Here is a 17692-nt window from a genome sequence, read left to right as displayed (position 1 = left end):
TTGGCTGGGCTAACTCATTTGTCTGCAGTCGGCTGGTAGGTCACCTAGGATGGCCTCAGTTGGATGACCCAGCTTTGCTACATGTGGACCTGGACTTCTTCTCGTGGCAGAGACCAGGGTCCACAAGAACAGGTGGAAGACTGCATAGCCCCTCAAGACGTAGGCTCAGAACAGGCACACACACGTCCTTCACATTCTGTCCATCAGGCGAGGTAAGAGGCCAGCTGGATACACGGAGACAGACTCCATCTCTTGATGGGAGCAGCTGCTATGTCACATTGCCGAAGCCGTGGATACAGGGAAGGGTGGAGAATCAGGAATGTTTTTGCAACCTACCACACTCAGAGTCCTTCCTACTCTAAAATCTCCAAAATCAAATCGCTTGTGGATCAGCCTAGAGAAAGAAGTTGGATTCCCATTGTCTCAGGCCGAGGGATATGCTTTTCCTGGGTCTGAGATAAACTGGCCAGGTATCCAGTCACTGTTGGTGCTGAGCTCAGCTCCAAATGGACAGAAGTAAAGGACATGTTTTTACTCTGTCACTCGCTCTGCATTTATTGAGCACCACCTGTGTGCCAGGTACTGAGCCAAGCCCTGAGGAGCTAGACTAGCCCCTGTTCACAGGGCACCCTCAGTCCTTTAGTATAACAGGCATGTGCATGGTGCGTGTAGCATGTAGCATGATGCATGTAGGATGTAACATGATGCATGTGCATGCTAATGCAGCACACATGGTGTTCACGGGCTCACGGAGAAGGCCCTCCTGGGGCCTGTTTAACACCAGCGACGTCCCTGCAGCCCGGTGCCGAGGCAGATCCATGGGACTCTTTTCAGACCACATACAAATCAGGAAGCCTTGGGGCCCGATGGTTCCGTTTAAACTCCGTGGCTCTGCAGTTAGACAGCCCTGTCCAAACCCCCGCAGCACTGGGCAGCCAGGAGATGGAAAAATAGAACAAGGGGTCCAGCGCCAGCGTGTGGGTTTGATTAGTCTCCTCCTGTGCTCTAGGACTGTCTGTGTCTGCTATTTGCAGCTGCAACCCAAGGCTGCAGGTTACTCATGCACTTGCAAGTGACTGGGGCTTCCGAGAGTTATATAAACCTTCCATTTCCTGCAGCCCCTCCTCAAACAGACACCCAGCTGGCGTTTTTCCTTAAATACCACTCACTTTTAAAAGGGGGAAAAATGTCGGTGGCATTGAAATAGATCACACTTGAAAATGCAGAGTCGCAGAGAGTCCGTTCAAATTATTCTCCTAATAGAGTTCTTTACAGTGAGGAAGTGACGAGTGAACATAATCGCTGCTTTTGTCATCTGATCAAAATCTAAGGACTGCAATCCGTTTGTCTGCGAACGTGTCTCTTCGGTACAAATTGCAGTAAGCAATCCATCCCCAGGGTAAATGGTCTTTAATTAAAGTCACTCACTTGTCTCTTGGGGTTGGGGAGAGGGGAGGGTTGTTTGAAACCCCAACTAATATATATAATCTCCTTCCCTTCAAAAACAAAAAAGAATAGATTTTATAAAATTACATTTTTTCCTTGATTTGATGATTAGGGAAAAGCTTTATTTATAGGCAAAACTATTCAGGCTCTTATTCATGAATAAAAATTTTGGTAGTAAGGCCCCTGAGAAGCCGTAGGAGAATTTCCGTAGCAATCCTGGTAAAAACGCGTCCTCCAGCATTGATTTTTATAGCTGAAGTGCATTATGTGTTTTGCGTGAGCTTTTGAAAGCTTAGATAAATGAGGTGGCTCAGAAAGCAGATAAAAAAAAAATGGGAGGAAATTATACCGATCCAAAAGAAGATAAATGTCCACTAATTCCCAGGTTAACGTTTTAGACTCATGTGTTTTTATAGGGGGATTTTCACAGTGCTGATAATGTGAGATTGCTTTACAATGTCACATACCAGGTACAATCAACAAGGCCTTGTTTGAGTTCTCAGAGTAAGCTGCACTTGAAAGGAGGTAGAATTAACGCAACAACCTGGTGGTACCCTGGCACCTGTATTAGATGGCAGCACTACCCCTAAGATGATTTTTTTTTTTTTTTGAGGAAGATTAGCCCTGAGCTAACTACTGCCAATCCTCCTCTTTTTGCTGAGGAAGACTGGCCCTGAGCTATCATCCGTGACCATCTTCCTCTACTTTATATGTGGGACGCCTACCACAGCATGGCTTTTGCCAAGCAGTGCCATGTCTGCACCCAGGATCTGAACCGGCAAGCCCCGGGCCGCTGAGAAGCGGAACGTGTGAACTTAACTGCTGTGCCACCGGGCTGGCCCGTAAGATGATATATTTTAAGGGTGACATTGACTCTCAAGGTCAAGTGTGTCAGTTTGCCTTCCCTGAATTGCAAGAGACAAAGGCTTAAACTCATTTGGTTTAAGCCCAAAAGGAATTTACTAGATCACTTGGTTGAAATCATTAGAATTGGACTTCAAACACAGCTTGATCCAGGCATGAAATGAAGTCACCAAGACTCAGTTTCTCTTTCTCCATCTCTGTGCTCTACTTTCTCTGGATTGGCTTCACTCTCATATTGGCTCTTCCTTGATAGCAATTTGGCTACAGCTACGTTAGCTTCCATCCACCCCATTCGTGTGTGGTATAAAAGAGCTAGTGCCACTTTCTTGATTATTTCAGTTGAAGTCCCAAGATAAGCTCTGAGAAGCCTAAATTGAGCCCATGGCTCTGTCTGTCCCTAACTAATCCCTGTGTCCAGAGGGATGAAAGGTGTGCACTGGCTGAGGTCTAGATCACACGATCGTTCCCACTGCTGAGAGTGTGGACAGCCCCATCCCAAGAAGGACAGGGACAATAAGCCAGGGACGAGATATCTCATTGTAGCTTTATTTACACACACCTCTCTCTCTCTCAAACACACACACACACTTCCCATTACCCATTGTTTCTATTACAGTTACGTAAAAATATTGATTATTCAGTGTTTAGCACCATCTTCACTGTGTACACACTCTTCATGGCTGATCCTGGTACAGTACAATTTCTCTCTCCTTCCTGTGTAACTGTTCTCTCCAGGGCTCAGAATTGTGCTGCTGGTTTGCTGTGTCGTGTAAGTGTTTATCGCTCCTCATTCCCACGCTCTCCCCTGGTTGTGTGAATCTCCTCTCAGTGGGTTCAGCTGCGTTAGGTGTTGCTTCAGTTTCATCCCAAGTCTTCTGACCGGCTCCGTTCTGGAGACTTGACCCCTGGGCCTGCTGCTTGATTTTTACAGCTTTGTAGTTTTTAAAACAGGAAATGTGAGTCCTCCAACTTTGTTCTTCTCTTTCAAGATTGTTTTGGCCATTCTGGGTCCCTTGTATTCCCATTTTAAGATCAGCTTGTCAGCTTCTGCAAAAAAAGCCGGTTGGGTTTTGAGAGGGATTAGGTTGAATTAGCTTGGGGAGTATTGCCATCCTAGCAATATTAAGACTTCACTTCATGAATATAGAATGTCTTTCCATTTATTTAGACCTCCATTGGTTTCTTTCAACAACATTTTCTGGTTTTCAGTATACGAATCCTGCAATTCTTTTATTGAATTTATACCTAAGTATTTTATTTTCTTTGATGCTATCGTAAAGGGAATTATTTATTTCATTTTTGGAATGTTCATTGCTAGTATATAAAAATACAGCTGACTTTCTGTATATTGCTGTATCCTTGCTGAACGCATTTATTAGTTCTAATAGTGTTTTAGTAGATTTCTTAGGATTTTTATATGCAAGATTACGTCCTCTGCAAACAGAAATAGTTTTACTTCTTCCTTTCCAATACGGATGCCTTTTATTTCTCTCTTGCCTGATTGCCCTGTCTAGTATCTCGAGTACACTGTTAAATAGAGCTGGACATCCTTGTTTGTTCTTAATCCTGGGGGAAAGCTTTCAGCCTTTCACTATTAAGTATGATGTTAGCTGTGAATGTCTCTTGCTTTAAATCCCCAATTTTCTGAATTCTTTGCCTTTCTCTTTCTTGGTTTGCTCCATGCAGAAGCTTTCTGGAAAACAGTGTATTGGGGAGGGGTGGGTCAAATATTTGAAACTTGCAAAATCTGAAACTCTCTTTTCTACTCTCATGCTTAATTGATAATGAGGTCGAATAACAAAGTATAGGGTGGAAGTCATTTTCACTCAGAATTTTGAAACTGATCCATTGTTCCTAATTTCTAACATCCCTGATGAGAAGCCTGGTGCTATTCTGATATCTGATCATTTGTATGTGACCTGTGTCTTTCCTCTAGAAGCTTATGCCATCTAATCTTTGTCCTCAGTGTTCTGCAATTTCATAGTGACACGTCTTACTGTGGGTTAGTTTTCATTCATTGTGCTGGGAAATCAGTGGACCTTTGCACTCTGGAAACCCATGTCCTTCAGTTCTGGGAAATTTTCTTGAATTCTTTCTTTGATAATTTTCTTCCCTCCACTTTCTCCATTTCTTGAATTCTTACAGTTTGAATGTTAGACCTCCTGAGCTGGTTCTCTAATTTTTTTTTTTTTTTAATCATTTCTAGCTCTCTGGTTTTTCGTTTTTTTTGGTTCTACTCTGGGAAATTTCCTCAAGTTTATCTTCCAGCTCTTCTATTGCGTTTTTTGTTTCCAGAGTTCTGTTTTGTAAGTGCTCTCTTTTGAGCGTCCTGTTCTTATCTCACGGTGCAACATTTATTTTCTTTTGTCTCTTGGAGGATGTTATTTTTTTGTAATTTCCTTCTTCCTGCAGAGCCTCTGTGTCCTCTAAATTTACTTGTCCTGTTTGTGCATATGGATGCCTATCTCTCACTTTAGTTTTTCCTCAGATGTTTGGGGATCCTTGGCTGCATGCTCATGTTAAATGTGGCGCAGAAAGAAGATGGTTGAAGGTCCCGTGTGGTGTGTGGGCTCTGTCAGAGGATGCTCACTGTGGGGGGATCTGACAGGGCAGCCTTGATGTAGGTTTTGCTTTCTAGGGCTGGTCCGATTCTGCATAGAGGATGTTTCCATTCTCCTTCCTAGAGGTGGACTCCTGGCTGCAGCTTGCTGAGAGCCAGGTGGGCAGAAGGGCTGGGGTTCAAACTGGGGCAGTCCGGAAACTGTCACCTAACCCCCTGCTCTCAGGATGGTGCCTTCTGCCTGGTACCCCACGGTCCAGAGGCCCTCTGTCTTACTGCTCCCACAACTCAATCTCTAGTTTTCGTCTGGGATGAGAGGGGACATTTCCTTGGCTGGGTAGAGGCAAGGATAAGATCTAGGGGTCATACTGCCTTTTAAGCTGACTTTCAACAAATCCTCCTGTTATTCCACTTCCAGAGATGCCTGGGGTTGCCGCCAGCTCCAGGGCCTCTGGGGTTGTCTCCTGCTCTCAGCATCGCGACTTGGATTCTGCTTTCTTGGCTTTGCTAAGTCAGTATTACACGTCTCTCTCCTTCCCAGCTGCCAAAACTTGTTGCTGTTGTCTTCTCCCCTTTTTGTTTTGTCCTTGTGGATTGATGCCTTTTTAAAAAAATTCTCATTCTGTTGTTTTAGTGGCGTTTCTGGGGGGAAGTGAGGCTCATGCATTCATCCCACCCGCTCTCTTTAACCACAATCTCTTGCTCCTCCAATTCTTTGCTTCCCTGAGCCTCCCCATCATCATCATCTGTAAAATGGGGCAGATGATCCCTGTCCTGACAACTGCCCAGGAGCCTTTGTGAGGATCAGGTGAGTTTTTGTGTAAAGATTTACCATTCGAACACCAGGAGTCTAAGTGATGCCTGGCTGAGGGTAGAGGGTACCTTCTAGAGGCCAGGACTGGAGGACAGGCCAACGCAGGCTGAGGGATACGGAATCAATTATCTGTTGCCACAGTGATGCTGTGTAACAAGCACACACAGACCCCCCTGGCATGCAACAGGAAGTGCTTATCTTGCATGGGAGGCTTCGGGGCTCAGCTGCTCCAGGCTGGTCGGCTGAGTGACTGCTGGTCTGGAATGGGCCCACCCCCGTGTGTGGGGGTGGCTGACTGTGGACTGATCTAGGCGACCTTTGGCTGGGACGACTCAGCTGTGCTCCGCGTGTCTCTTATTTTCATCAGTCTAGTCCGTCTGTTCTCATGGCGATGGCAAAGGGGCAAGAAAGCAAGTGGACATGTGCTGGTGTTTCTCAAGCCTCTGCTTACATCCCGTTTGCTGTCGTTGGCTAAAGTGAGCCACACAGCTGAGCCCAGGGTGAGGGGACGGGGGGGACACCTTGCTCAGACTGGCAAAGGGCGTGGACACGGGAGGGGTGAGAAACCGGGGCCACAGATGCAGCCTCTCTACCCGGGGTGCCCAGGCATGATCAGAGTGCCCCCCATCCTGGATTTTTCTTCTGCTAAACCCAGAATTCTCTGCCTAAACCAGGAACTTACGATCCTGCCACCCAGATTTATATTCAGTTGAAAGAGTCTCTCCTTTACTTACTACTCGGAAGGAATGCTCTCCATCTCTGAAACAATCAGAAATGATCTCTACAACAGAGAAGCGCGCTACCCCGGCTCGGGCTGGGGCCGTAGATCACAGGCAACCGATTTAATCTGCTTAATTATTTGATTCAATCAGAAGTTGGCTTAATTATTTTCTTGCTTCTCACCTCTTTTGAATCCATTCTGGAAACTGATTATGTCTTTAACACCAGCCCAGAGATAAGCGTTTCAATTGGGAAATGTAATTAGCCAAGGAAAGTGAACGTGGGCGCTGCCTTTTGTCAAAGCACCATTAAAACCAGACTCTGGTCGATACAACTGGCATGAAGACAAAGGGCGCAGTTTGCTCCTTTCTGACTGGAGAGGGAAGACCCCGCAGGCAGGGGCGGTTAGGCATCTTGGGATCTTAGCAGAAGGAGGTTCATTCATTCATTCACGAATGAGGCATTTCTAGGCAGTTCTGGGCTGATGCTGGAGATGCGAAGGTGAATTGGCCGTGTCGCTGGCTCCGGAGGAGCTTTCCTCCCAGAGGGCAGGATCCTCACGTGATTTGAGGGGCAAGGGGAGGAGCCGCTGACTCCACCTCTGGAGCTTCACAGAGCAGGTGGTGTCGAGCTGGGCCTGGAAGATGAGCCGGAAGAAGAGAAGTGCGTTCTAGGCAGAGGGCACAGCCTGGGCGAGGGCATGGCGGGGTGACAGCCCAGGAGCCATCCTAGTGCAGACTAGAGCGAGGCTGCCCAGGCCCTCCTGGGTCTCCCAGAGCACGGGTGCGCAGTGTGTCCTTGGGCCATCCCATCTCACCTCTCAGCTCTTCCCTTCCCATCCTGATCCTCCTTCTCCACTCCACTTGGCCTTTTAGAAGGAGTTCTAGGATCCTCCTAAACTGTTTGTTCTAGCAGAAGTTTAAGAAAAATGACTTGTGAGGGAGACTCTGAACAATCTGAAAGCTGGGGGACGGTTCAGGGCAGTTAAGAAACAACCAGTGTGCACTCAAGAGCTGACAAGTAGGGGGGCGGAGAAGGAGGGCATTCTGGGCAGAAGGCACGGCCTGGGCAAGGGCTTGGCAGTATGGGATGTTGAACTGAGGGTGACTGTAGCATGAAGTGAAAGGTGAGTAATGAGCTGCCCAGGTGGGCAGGGGCTGGGTCACAAAGGACCTTTCTGAGGGTAATTGGAGACCAGGTAATCTCGGCCTTGGCCTCTGTGGTGGGGGGACTGCCGACGTGGGGGGCTCTGTACCCCTGCTTGGGCTGTAGCTGCTGCTCAGCCCCTCTCCCGCGAGTCTGCACTGTTTCAAAGCTGCACGTGCTCAGAGCAGCGGTTGCTGGTTTGCTTGGATCTCTGCCTGAGCCTGAGGCCTGTCTGGAATGTGGTGGGGTGGAGAGATCACCTGGCCAGGTGGCTCCTGCACCTGGGGAGAGGGCAGGAGGACCCCCTGCTGCCACAGTGCGGGAAAGGTTGAGCCACCACACCTGCACTCCACTGGCTCCTGTTCACCTTACAAGGAAAAGTTCAGTGAAGAGAGACCATGAGCTGACAGAAGTGGCCAGGCCCCACCTCACTCTGAGACAGCCACCCACTGTCTACCAGACCCCACCCATCTGATCCATGCACACTCGAGTTTTTAATGGAGTAGTGACCAGCATGTGTACAATTTTATATCCTGCTTTTTAAATTGAGCTCATAATAGTTTACATCATTGTGAAATTTCAGTTGTATGTATTTCTTGTCCATCACCACATGAGTGCTCCCCTTCACCCCCTGTGCCCACCCCCCACCCCCCTTCCCTGGTAACCACTGAACTGTTTTCTTTGTCCATGTGTTTGTTCATATTCCACATATGAGTGAAATCATCTGGTATTTGTCTTTCTCAGACTGGCTTATTTTGCTTAGCATAATTCCCTCTAGGTCCTTTCATGTTGTTGCAAATGGGATGATTTTGTCTTTTTTATGGCTGAGTAGTATTCCACTGTATATATATACCACATCTTCTTCATCCAATCATCAGTCGATGGGCACTTGGATTGCTTCCATGTCTTGGCTATTGTGAATAGTGCTGCAATGAACACAGGGGTGCATATGTTACTTTGGATTGTTGATTTCAAGTTGTTTGGGTAGATACCCAATAGTGGGATAGCTGGGTCATATGGTAGTTCTATTTTTAATTTTTTGAGGAATCTCCATACTGTTTTCCATACTGGCTGCACCAGTTTGCATTCTCACCAGCAGTGTATGAGGGTTCCCTTTTCTCCACATCCTCTCCAACATTTGTTATTTTTAGTCTTAGTGAGTATAGCCATTTTAACAGGTGTAAGGTGTTATCTTAGTGTAGTTTTGATTTGCATTTCCCTGACGAGTAGCAATGTTGAACATCTTTTCATGTGCTTCTTGGCCTGCATCCTGCTCTTTTGCTTGGTAAATCCTGTAGCCTCTTTCCCTGCCTTCGCCAGGTGGGACTCCTCTCAGTGGGGAGGCAGCTGGCATAGGGAGAGAGCACCAACACCAAAGGCATTAAGGCTCTAGTTCCCGCTTACTTGCTGTGTGACCTTGGACAAGTTGCTCCTCTCTAAGCCTCAGTTATTTCATCTGGAAATGGACATGCTATAACCTCTGCTGTAGAGTTGTTATGAGTATTAAGAATAAAATGCTCAGTTTAGTGCTTGGCATGAAGGACGTACTAAACAAGTGACCGTCACTATTATGGGACCTTATGGACCCAGCTCAGATTACTGCTTGTGGACTAGCCCGGTGACCTTGAGCACCGTCATTTAATGTCCATGAGCCTGTTTCCTCCTCAGTACAGTAGAGGTGATGGCGCCCCTCAGGGTGGGTGTAAGGATCAAACATATTCATCACTGTGTGTGAAAAGACTGGAAACGGATGCTTTCTGTCCTTGTTGCTTCTGTTCTGTCTCTCCGTAGGGCCTAGTCCAGGTGTTGGTGGTTGTCACTCAGGCGGGTGATTTAAGGGCTCCTCACACGCCCCAGCCAGAGCCGGTGAGCAGGCGGTAGGAAAAGTTGAGAGCAGCGGAGGTGGAGCAGCTCAGCGTCTGCGCCTGCCCGCCCGAGAGCGGGCAGCAGGGCCGTGTGGACAGGGTGCGGTGGCCCTGCCCTGAGTCCAGGCTCCAGGGGCTGGGGGTGAGGCCTTCTCCACCCCTGCCTCCAAGCTGTGGGAAGGGAAGCCCCCTCCGCAAAGGACGTGTAATGACCAGGGTCCTGTTAAAGTTGCTGATGGCCACACCCCACTCAGCACATCACACGTTGCTCAGCCTCCTGTCCTCCTTTGGGGTCCCAGCATCAGTCCTGGGCTGGGGGTGCAGGACTGCCTAGGAGCGGGGCACAGAGGAGAGCCTGGGCCACCGATGTGGGCTTCCATCCTGGGCCCCTGCTCCCTGCCACACTGGCTGGCAGAACAATGCTCAACCGTACAACCACACGAGGTGCTCAAGTCTCCAAAGGCAGCAAGTGCATGCGCTGAGCCCAGAGGCTGCCAGGAGGTCACCAGAGCAGGAGAACGTGGGGACTGTGCAAAAACATGACAAGGCTTTGATAACAGTGTCGACCTGACAGGTCTGAAAAATCAGGCATGCATCTTCCTGGCAGGGCGTGCAATTTCCTGTTAATGAGTTGTAAGAGGCTGGAACAAGTTATCAGGGAAGCTGGGCTGACTGCTTCCTGGGGAGCTGCCAGAAGATGAAAGCCAGGCCCCAGCCTCCTTCCTGGGGGGCTCAGCTATTTGGGGAGCATCTCTGCTGAGGGGCGGAATTAAAGCCTGGAGGGAGGGTCTCCAGTCTGGGTCAGGATCTGCTGGTGGATCTTGACCCCTTGCCTGGAGCTTCTCCAGGCCTTGGCTGCACTCCCCCTGCCTCCACAGGATCTGTGCAAAGTCTCCTCTCCTTCAGGCTCTTGGAGACACTGAAGCCAGTAACACCAGTGATGAGTGGCATCTCTGTGGTCCTTCCCTCCTTGCAGAGCATTGCTCATGTTTGTCATCCTGTTGGGCCTACACAAGAATCTGCATTAGAGAAACTGAGGCTCAGGGAGGTGAAATAACATGCCCAAGGTCATTCTGTTTAGTGAGAGCAGTTTTTACATTAAGGTAATGCTAGCTGCTGTAACAGATAAACCCAGAGATCTCAATGGATCAAGACAACAGACATTTATTTCTTGCTCATGTAAAGTCAAATTGATGGGAGAGAGAAGGGTCTCTGCTCCTTCTGGTCACTCAGGACCCAGGGTGATGGAGGCTCCATCATCTTCAGATCCTGACTCCCAAGGCCCCTCAGCCTTGGAGGATCCCACAGTGGTTTTTATGGCCCAGCCTCAAAGTGGTGGATGTAACTTACACCCATATTCCATTAGTGAGAATTGGTCATAGGGCCCCACCTAAATGCAAAGGGGCTGGGAAATGCCGTTCCTAACAGGGCGGCAGTCTCCCCACAGCTCTGCCCTAAGGAAGGGGAGCTTGGTCTTGGCTGGGGATTGTAAAGGGTGTTTTCCTTAAACAAAGGCTGGGAACCTTGGGTAAGAGTGTGGTGGGAGTGGTCACTTAGAAGTCAACAAGTGCCCAGTGTGGGCAGAGACCCAGAGGAAGACACAAATGTTCCTGACCCTTCGAGCAGCCTGGATTGCACGAACACTGTCCCAGCCTTCTCCACAGCCTGCCCACGGCCCCTCAGTTAGCTTCTAATCCACACAGCTGCTCATAGGCCTGGCCCTGCTGACACACCTCCATGGCTCCCCATCCCCTCTCAGTAGAGTCCAAACTGCTTAGCCTGGCACTCACAGACCCTCTCAGGAGGACCCCAACTTAACTTGCGGGGTTCTCCCACATCCCCGGTGCTCCTCCCTCCTGCGTAACCTCCCACGCCTGTGAGATGAGCATCCCACTTTATAGAGGAGCAACCCGAGTCTGAGAGATACAGGAACTTGTGTGGGGTCACACAGCACGTGAGAGGCAAAGAGGATTCCCAGCCCAGGTCTGTGGGCTCACAGCCGAGAGGTCACCACTGGAGAAACTTCCACCTTCTCTTAGCACCTGCCATGGACGTCGTAATTATTCCTTTAGTTAATAGTTTGCTGTGAATTTGCTGTCTTTCTGAGGAAGCGGCTGCAGAGTCCCTGAGGGCCGAAGGCACTGCTAATGCATCCTGGACCCTCCCTCACCGCTGTCCCCACCACCACGCTGAGGTCTGGGTGGCGATTTGCTCTCAAATCCCTCGCCCCCTGAGAACCGGAACCAGAGTGCCTCAGATTATCGTCTGTCATAATCCCCTCCCTGCTTGCCTGTCAGTTTTTGAAAGTTAACCTGAAACCATTTGAAAATGATCTGAGAGGCACTGGCCAGCCTTCTCGGCCTGATTAAGTACGATGGCTTATTAATGATTTGAGCTGTGCCTCCCATGGATTGACAGAAATGGATTACCGTGTATTTCTGAAAACTGTGCCACCACCATCAGATTGCTCTCGTTTTCGCCGTCATCCTCGCAAACCTTGGCTGAGAATTTCAGATCCTCAGGCTGTAATTGGTCAGTCGCACGTTGGGGGAGAACCGCTCTCACTGGGAAAGCCTTGAGAGGCTCCTGGGGGTTCGATCCTTAGGAAATTGAACTGTGTGTTTTCTCTGAAGCAGAGAGAGCTGCCCTCTGGGCCGTGGCACGGTGGCTGCATTTGTGAATTGCTTTGGTCCCTGGATCTAAGACAGACGCAGTTCTCACCCAGGAAGCTGCTCAGGGCTGTCATGCCAGGGATGACGAGTGGGTGGGCATGGGCAAGTGGGACGGGGGCGGGGGGGCCTCTCATGCTCAGCGCGTGCACAGACCTTCCGCCTCCTCTCCCTTTCGGTGAGACATTGTGCCTCATCCAAGCCGCCCACACCTTCAAGGGGATTACTATCAGTTGCTTTTGACAGATGCAGACTCACAACTCAGAGAGGTAAATTAAGTTGGTTGTAGACACACAGCTGGTAATATGCAGAGCGAAGACTCAAACATTTTGACCGGAAGCCTGTGCTGGGCCAGCCCCGTGGCCGAGTGGTTAAGTTCACACACTCCGCTTCCATGGCCTAGGGTTTTACCGGTTCGGATCCTGGGTGCAGACCTAGCACCACTCATCAAGCCATGCTGAGGCAGCGTCCCACATAGCATAACCAGAAGGACCCACAACTAGAATATACAACTATGTACTGGGGGGGCTTTGGGGAGAAGAAGAAGAAGAAAAAAAAGATTGGCAACCGATGTTAGCTCAGGTGCCAATGTTTAAAAAGAAAAAACCAAAGAAGCCTGTGCTTTTTCCATTATCACTGCTGCCTCTAAAAGAAATCAAATTAAATCAAATGAAAGGTGACTCACAGGCACCCCCTGCAGTCCATTTACATTTAAAGAAAAAGAAAACCTCACTGTGCACCGACTACTGCCAGTCTCTCTAGTAACACACGTGATCTGACATGATCCCCATTTCACAGATGAGAATGTTGAGGCTCACGTGGGTGAAGTAGCTAACCAGAGGTCACACAGCTGGGAACAGCCAAGACATGATCTGATTCTATATCATTCTGACTCTAGAATGACTTCCTCACCCCGTCCGTTGTAGGAAATAAAAATCTGTCACAGACGACCCCTGCCCCCGACCTCAGTTAGGTGGTCAGCCCAGGTAATTCTGGCGATGGGAAGCCTGTGTTACTGTAAAATGTGTGCAGGCCCCTTTCAGGTAAGAGGAGGGAGTGGGGGGGCTTCTATTAGATTCTGGAAGAGGCCTAGGGACCAAGCAAAGGGAAGGTCTTTGGTCTGTAGAGGAGGGCAGATCGGTCCCCTCCTGTTCACTGGATGCTGGGAGGGAATCAGGTGGGACCATCGTGGGTATGATGGAGAGAGGGCCACCCGGTCTGGCCGTGGTCATGCTTCCTCCGGGTGCTTCTCAGTTCTCTCTCTGGGTTAATTCAGTATACGTTTTACTCCAAAGCTACTGAGCACCCAACATTATACTAAGCTCTTTGAATATGGCAGGATCTCTGCCTCCCAGGGCTCCTGCCTGTCAGAGAGACAGACCAACATGGACCCTCCTGTGAGTCAGCCTGGGCCAGGTGATCAGCAGTGGGACCCAGAATGGTGTAGGGAGGATGATCACCCCCTCGAGGGGATCTGGGAAGGCTTCCTGGGGGAAGAGGGCCAGACTGGTCTGTGCATCACCGGCAGGGCTCCTGCAGGGAGAGGCACCCAGCTCCTCTCACACAGGCAGTGCCTGCTACAGAGGGGGCATTGCTCCAGCCCACAGGCGGGAGGTACTGTCAGACCCTGAGGAGATAGCCTGAGGGTCTCGTGGCTGTGGGCACCTGCCTGGGACCCTCTCAGACCCTGTGAACCTGGCCAAGTTCCCAGAAATTGCACAGGAGCGGGATGGCACAGCAGTGAAACACAGAGCCTCTGAAGCAGCCAGCCTGAGTTGAATCTTGGCTCCCCATTCTCAACCCAGGGAAATTTACACGATTTCTCTAAGCCTCAGGTTCCCCATCTGTAAAACAGGGACACAAATTGTGCCTGCCTTGTAGGTTTCTTGGGAAGCTTGAAGGAGGTGCTGCCTGTGGGGCGCTCACCAGCAGGTGTCTGCCTCCACACGGGCTCCACAGCTGAGAGCCGCGCTGGCATCTCCGCTGAGGCCGAGGCTGAGGCCAGCCATGGGCGGCTGCTGCATCTGGAGTTTTACTCACGCTCTGTGACCTGCAGCCCTCATGATGGTTCCGCAGGTGGAGGTGGTGTTGCTCCAATCATTGTACAGATGATGAAACTAAGGCAGCCAGTAAGTGTGGTTCCGGGACTGGCCCTTTCTGCTGGCCCGTTCCCTCCGGCTCAGCCGTCCCATCGGGACCCTGTGCTGGAGCGCAGCTCGGCACCAGGCTCTCCCGGCACTGCCTCTGCCGTCTCTTTCTGTTCTTGGGGTGAATAGGGCCTCTTTGATTGCCCTTCTTTCCCCCTTTCCAATAATCAGCATTCATCTTGGTATCAGAGCCATGCATCTGTACCTCTTGGCTCTAGTCCACCGGCCGTGTTTGCCATGATCAGTGCATAGCTCTGTGCGGCCACAGTGTATATCTAAGATGGCATTGTGACTCTGCGCCTGGGGGCCTGAGGGCAGCTGGAGGCTCCCCCTGGGGTTGAGGTGCGACAACTGGGTGATGTTGACCTCTGCTCTGGGTTAATTCCTCTTGTTCCTGGACTGGGAAACCTCTGCCTTCTGGCTGGGGAGCATCTCCAGCTGCCTTTGAGGGGTCTCAAAGTGCAGGCCAGATGCTCCCTGCCTCCCTCCCACCCATCTGTAAGTGACCAGTGGGCACTCACCTCCAAGATGGACAGCTCCCTGAATTATTCCATGTGGGGTCCCTCCTGGGTCCCCTGCCAGGTCACTCTTCACACAGCAGCCAGAGGATCACTTTAAAATGCCAGTCAGATTGAGTCCCTGAGCCGTTGCCATGCGTTTCTGTGAGCTCTCTAGGCCCTGTGTGGCCTGGCCCCACCCCTGCACCGCCTGCTACATTCCCTCTTTCTCACTACCTATGACCTCCTCTCTGCTCCATGATCGAACACGTCAAGACTTCCCAGCCTCAGGCTGTTCTGTTCGCTCTGCCTTCTGCCTGGCCTGCCCCGAGCCCCTCTTTCCTCCTCTGCTTCCTTCAGGCAGCAGCTCAAGTGCTGAGCCTCCCCTGGCCACGGTTCCGCTCTCTTTTCCTTTATCACTCACGTTCCTTTGTAACTAGATGTCGTCTGTGTGTACCTGGTTGGTGTCTTTCTCCCCCACCAGACCTGCAACTCTTGGAGAGTGGGGACCGGGACTGTCCATTCCCCACTGTGCTCCAGCACCACGCACGCCCTGAGCACTCAAAAATATGTTTTTGGGTGAATGAATAAATCTTGAGGAAGTGACTTAATTCCTTGAAGCCTCGCTCTCCCATCTGTGACAGAGGGGCAGTGACAGAATTGGCTCGAGGTTTAAAGAAGACGATGTGTATGAAACCTACAGCACGGCGCCTGGCACTAAGCGAGCGCTCTGTCAGTGCAGACTGCACTTACTCCTAGGAACCTCTCATGAGGAAGGGGCTGGCAGTTGGCATTTGGGAGAATTCCACATTCCACAAGCAAACCTGGGTGGGTGTCTGCCCTGGGCCAGGGGCTCGGAGCATCATGGAGTTGGTGTCTGCCCCCCCGGCACCTCACGCCACGTAGGAACGGCCTCTGGAGAGGGGCACAGTCGGGGTGGCTTCCTCATCTGGGTATGAGGCAGTGCGAGGAGGCTATCCAGTCCTTCGTTCAGCAGATCCCAGTGACGCCCAGACTCCACAGGGCCCTTGCTGGCTCAGAGCCACCAGGCATAGAGTCAGCCCTGAACACACTCCCTGCCTGCGGTAGACTGGAGAAGAGGACACAGATGACTATAATGAAAGTTGTGAAAAGCAGTTCTTTCAATAAAAGAGTCAGAGGAGGCGGACCAGGTCCAGGTGGGGCAATCAGGGACGTCTTCATGGAGGAAGCAGCATTTTCTCTAGGACTTAAAGGAGACATTGGATTGGAACATGTGTGGAGACATTTTGGGTTAGAGGAGGGCGTTCCGAGTGGAGGGAACAGTGTGAGTAAAGGGCTGGAAGGCTAGAAAGAGTGGACCACATAGAATCAGTAGTCTAGCTAGAGAAGGGAAAACACGAAGAGACTACTAAGAGTTAGGGCTGGAAGGGCATTATATCAGTCAGCTGTTTCCAAAATCATGCTGTGTAACAAATGACCCCACAATGAGTGGCAGGCGACAGTGAGCATTTATTTATTTCTCATTCATGTGGCTGTAGGTAGGCTGGAGTTTGGTTTATCTAGGCTGTGCTCAGCTGGGTCCAGGTCTGCTCCACCTGTCTCTCATCTTTCTCGGACCAGTGGCTATTCGAGGCTTGTTCTTCTCCTGCTGAAAAGCAGGAGGAAGCCCACCCATGCAAGCTTATTCCAGACCTCTGTTCAAGTCATGTCCACTAATCCCACTGGCAAGTCTCCTGGCCAAGCCGAAAGTCAAGGGCAGAGTTGAAGTCCCACCCACCACAAGGCCAAAGCAAGTTACCTGGACAAGACCAAGGTTGAGGGGACAGGGATGTCCACCCTCCCTGGAGGCAGAGGAAGGGTACTGAGCAGTCATCTCATTTGCAGATAGAAGCCGGAGCGTGGAGGGACTGTGGGCTGCCCTCAGGAGCTGCCCAGAGCAGCAGTGGGGTTTTAAGTTCTCTGGGGGTGAGCAGCCAAGGGCTCCAGCTTTTGCTCGTCTCCCCAGTAAGGTGAGAAGTGTGTTAAAAATGACACAGTGCCTGCCCAGCTTGGTCCTGCCTTCCTGAGGGCTCTCGCCTGCCTGCCTGGCACAAAGGCCGTGCCATCCTTTCTTGCTAGGCCAAGGATCTGCAAAGGATCCTGGCTTTGCTGGCCCTGGGATGGCTTCCTCTGCTGGAACTGAGCCTTATGATAATAGCCCCAGGCACTGAGCACCTCTCCGTTGCTGGGTGTATCAAATTCTCTTGTACTGAGCGCCTGCTGAGTGTTCTTTGTATACATTCATCTGAGCTGGCCATGGCATTCTATAAAGGAGACCTAATTGTCCCATTTTCTGAGGCCCAGAGAGGTCAAGATCACACAGCTGGAAAGGGAAACAAGGTCGTGTGGTCTGGAAGGTGGTGTCTGGTTACAGCTCTGCCCTGAGCTGCTGTGTGTCTTTGAGATGTCACTGCAGCATCCTGGGCTCCCATTTCTCCATCTGCCTTTTCTTCTCTCGGAGATTTTCTGAGATAAAAGCAGTTCAGAGCTGGCTCCACAGCACTGTCAGAGGGAGTTTTAAATACTAGTTTCCAGGTCAGACAGCACCCGCAGCCCTTATTTAAAAACAAACAAAACATTAACATTTTTAAACACACCCTGTTTTCCAGCGAGGAGCCCCGTCCAGTCGATGGCTTTAGTGAACCATGTCCTCCATTCGTCACAGTGGCCTCGTCCAGCCGTCGGCCACGCCACACCTCCTCCAGCCAGCTGTGGCAGCACAGCGTGGCATCTGTTTGGGAAGGGCGGAGGAAGCCATTAGTTCCACCAGGCGCTGACGTCTGCAGCTGCCCATCTCGTCCCTCCAACCGTGTTTTCCTTGGATAGCTGGCCACTGCTGTGGGTGGTGTGTTTTTCTCGAGGCCTAGAAGCCTTGTAAAGTGTTTGGCGATCCCTAAGAAGGCGCTGTGGGCGTTTCCACTAGCCGCTCATTCATTCAACAGT

General features: G+C 50.6%; 1 protein-coding gene across 2 annotated transcripts in view; it reads left to right on the top strand.

The window, feature by feature from the left end:
* The window catches only part of MAN1C1 (mannosidase alpha class 1C member 1), a 135121-nt gene that overhangs the window by 73902 nt on the left and 43527 nt on the right, over positions 1-17692 (top strand). Inside the window, exon 1 of one of the 2 annotated variants that reach the window (XM_070251121.1) lies at positions 2950-3079. The exons of the other annotated variant lie outside the window; for it this stretch is intronic. The gene's annotated coding sequence lies outside the window, so the exon portion shown is untranslated. Of the gene's footprint in view, positions 1-2949; positions 3080-17692 lie in introns of those variants that run through there. 2 annotated transcript variants of the gene reach the window in all.

This window comes from Equus caballus, chromosome 2 (genome assembly GCF_041296265.1).
Source record: "Equus caballus isolate H_3958 breed thoroughbred chromosome 2, TB-T2T, whole genome shotgun sequence".
Lineage (NCBI taxonomy): Eukaryota > Metazoa > Chordata > Mammalia > Perissodactyla > Equidae > Equus > Equus caballus.
This window is presented reverse-complemented; position numbering and strand designations above follow the sequence as displayed.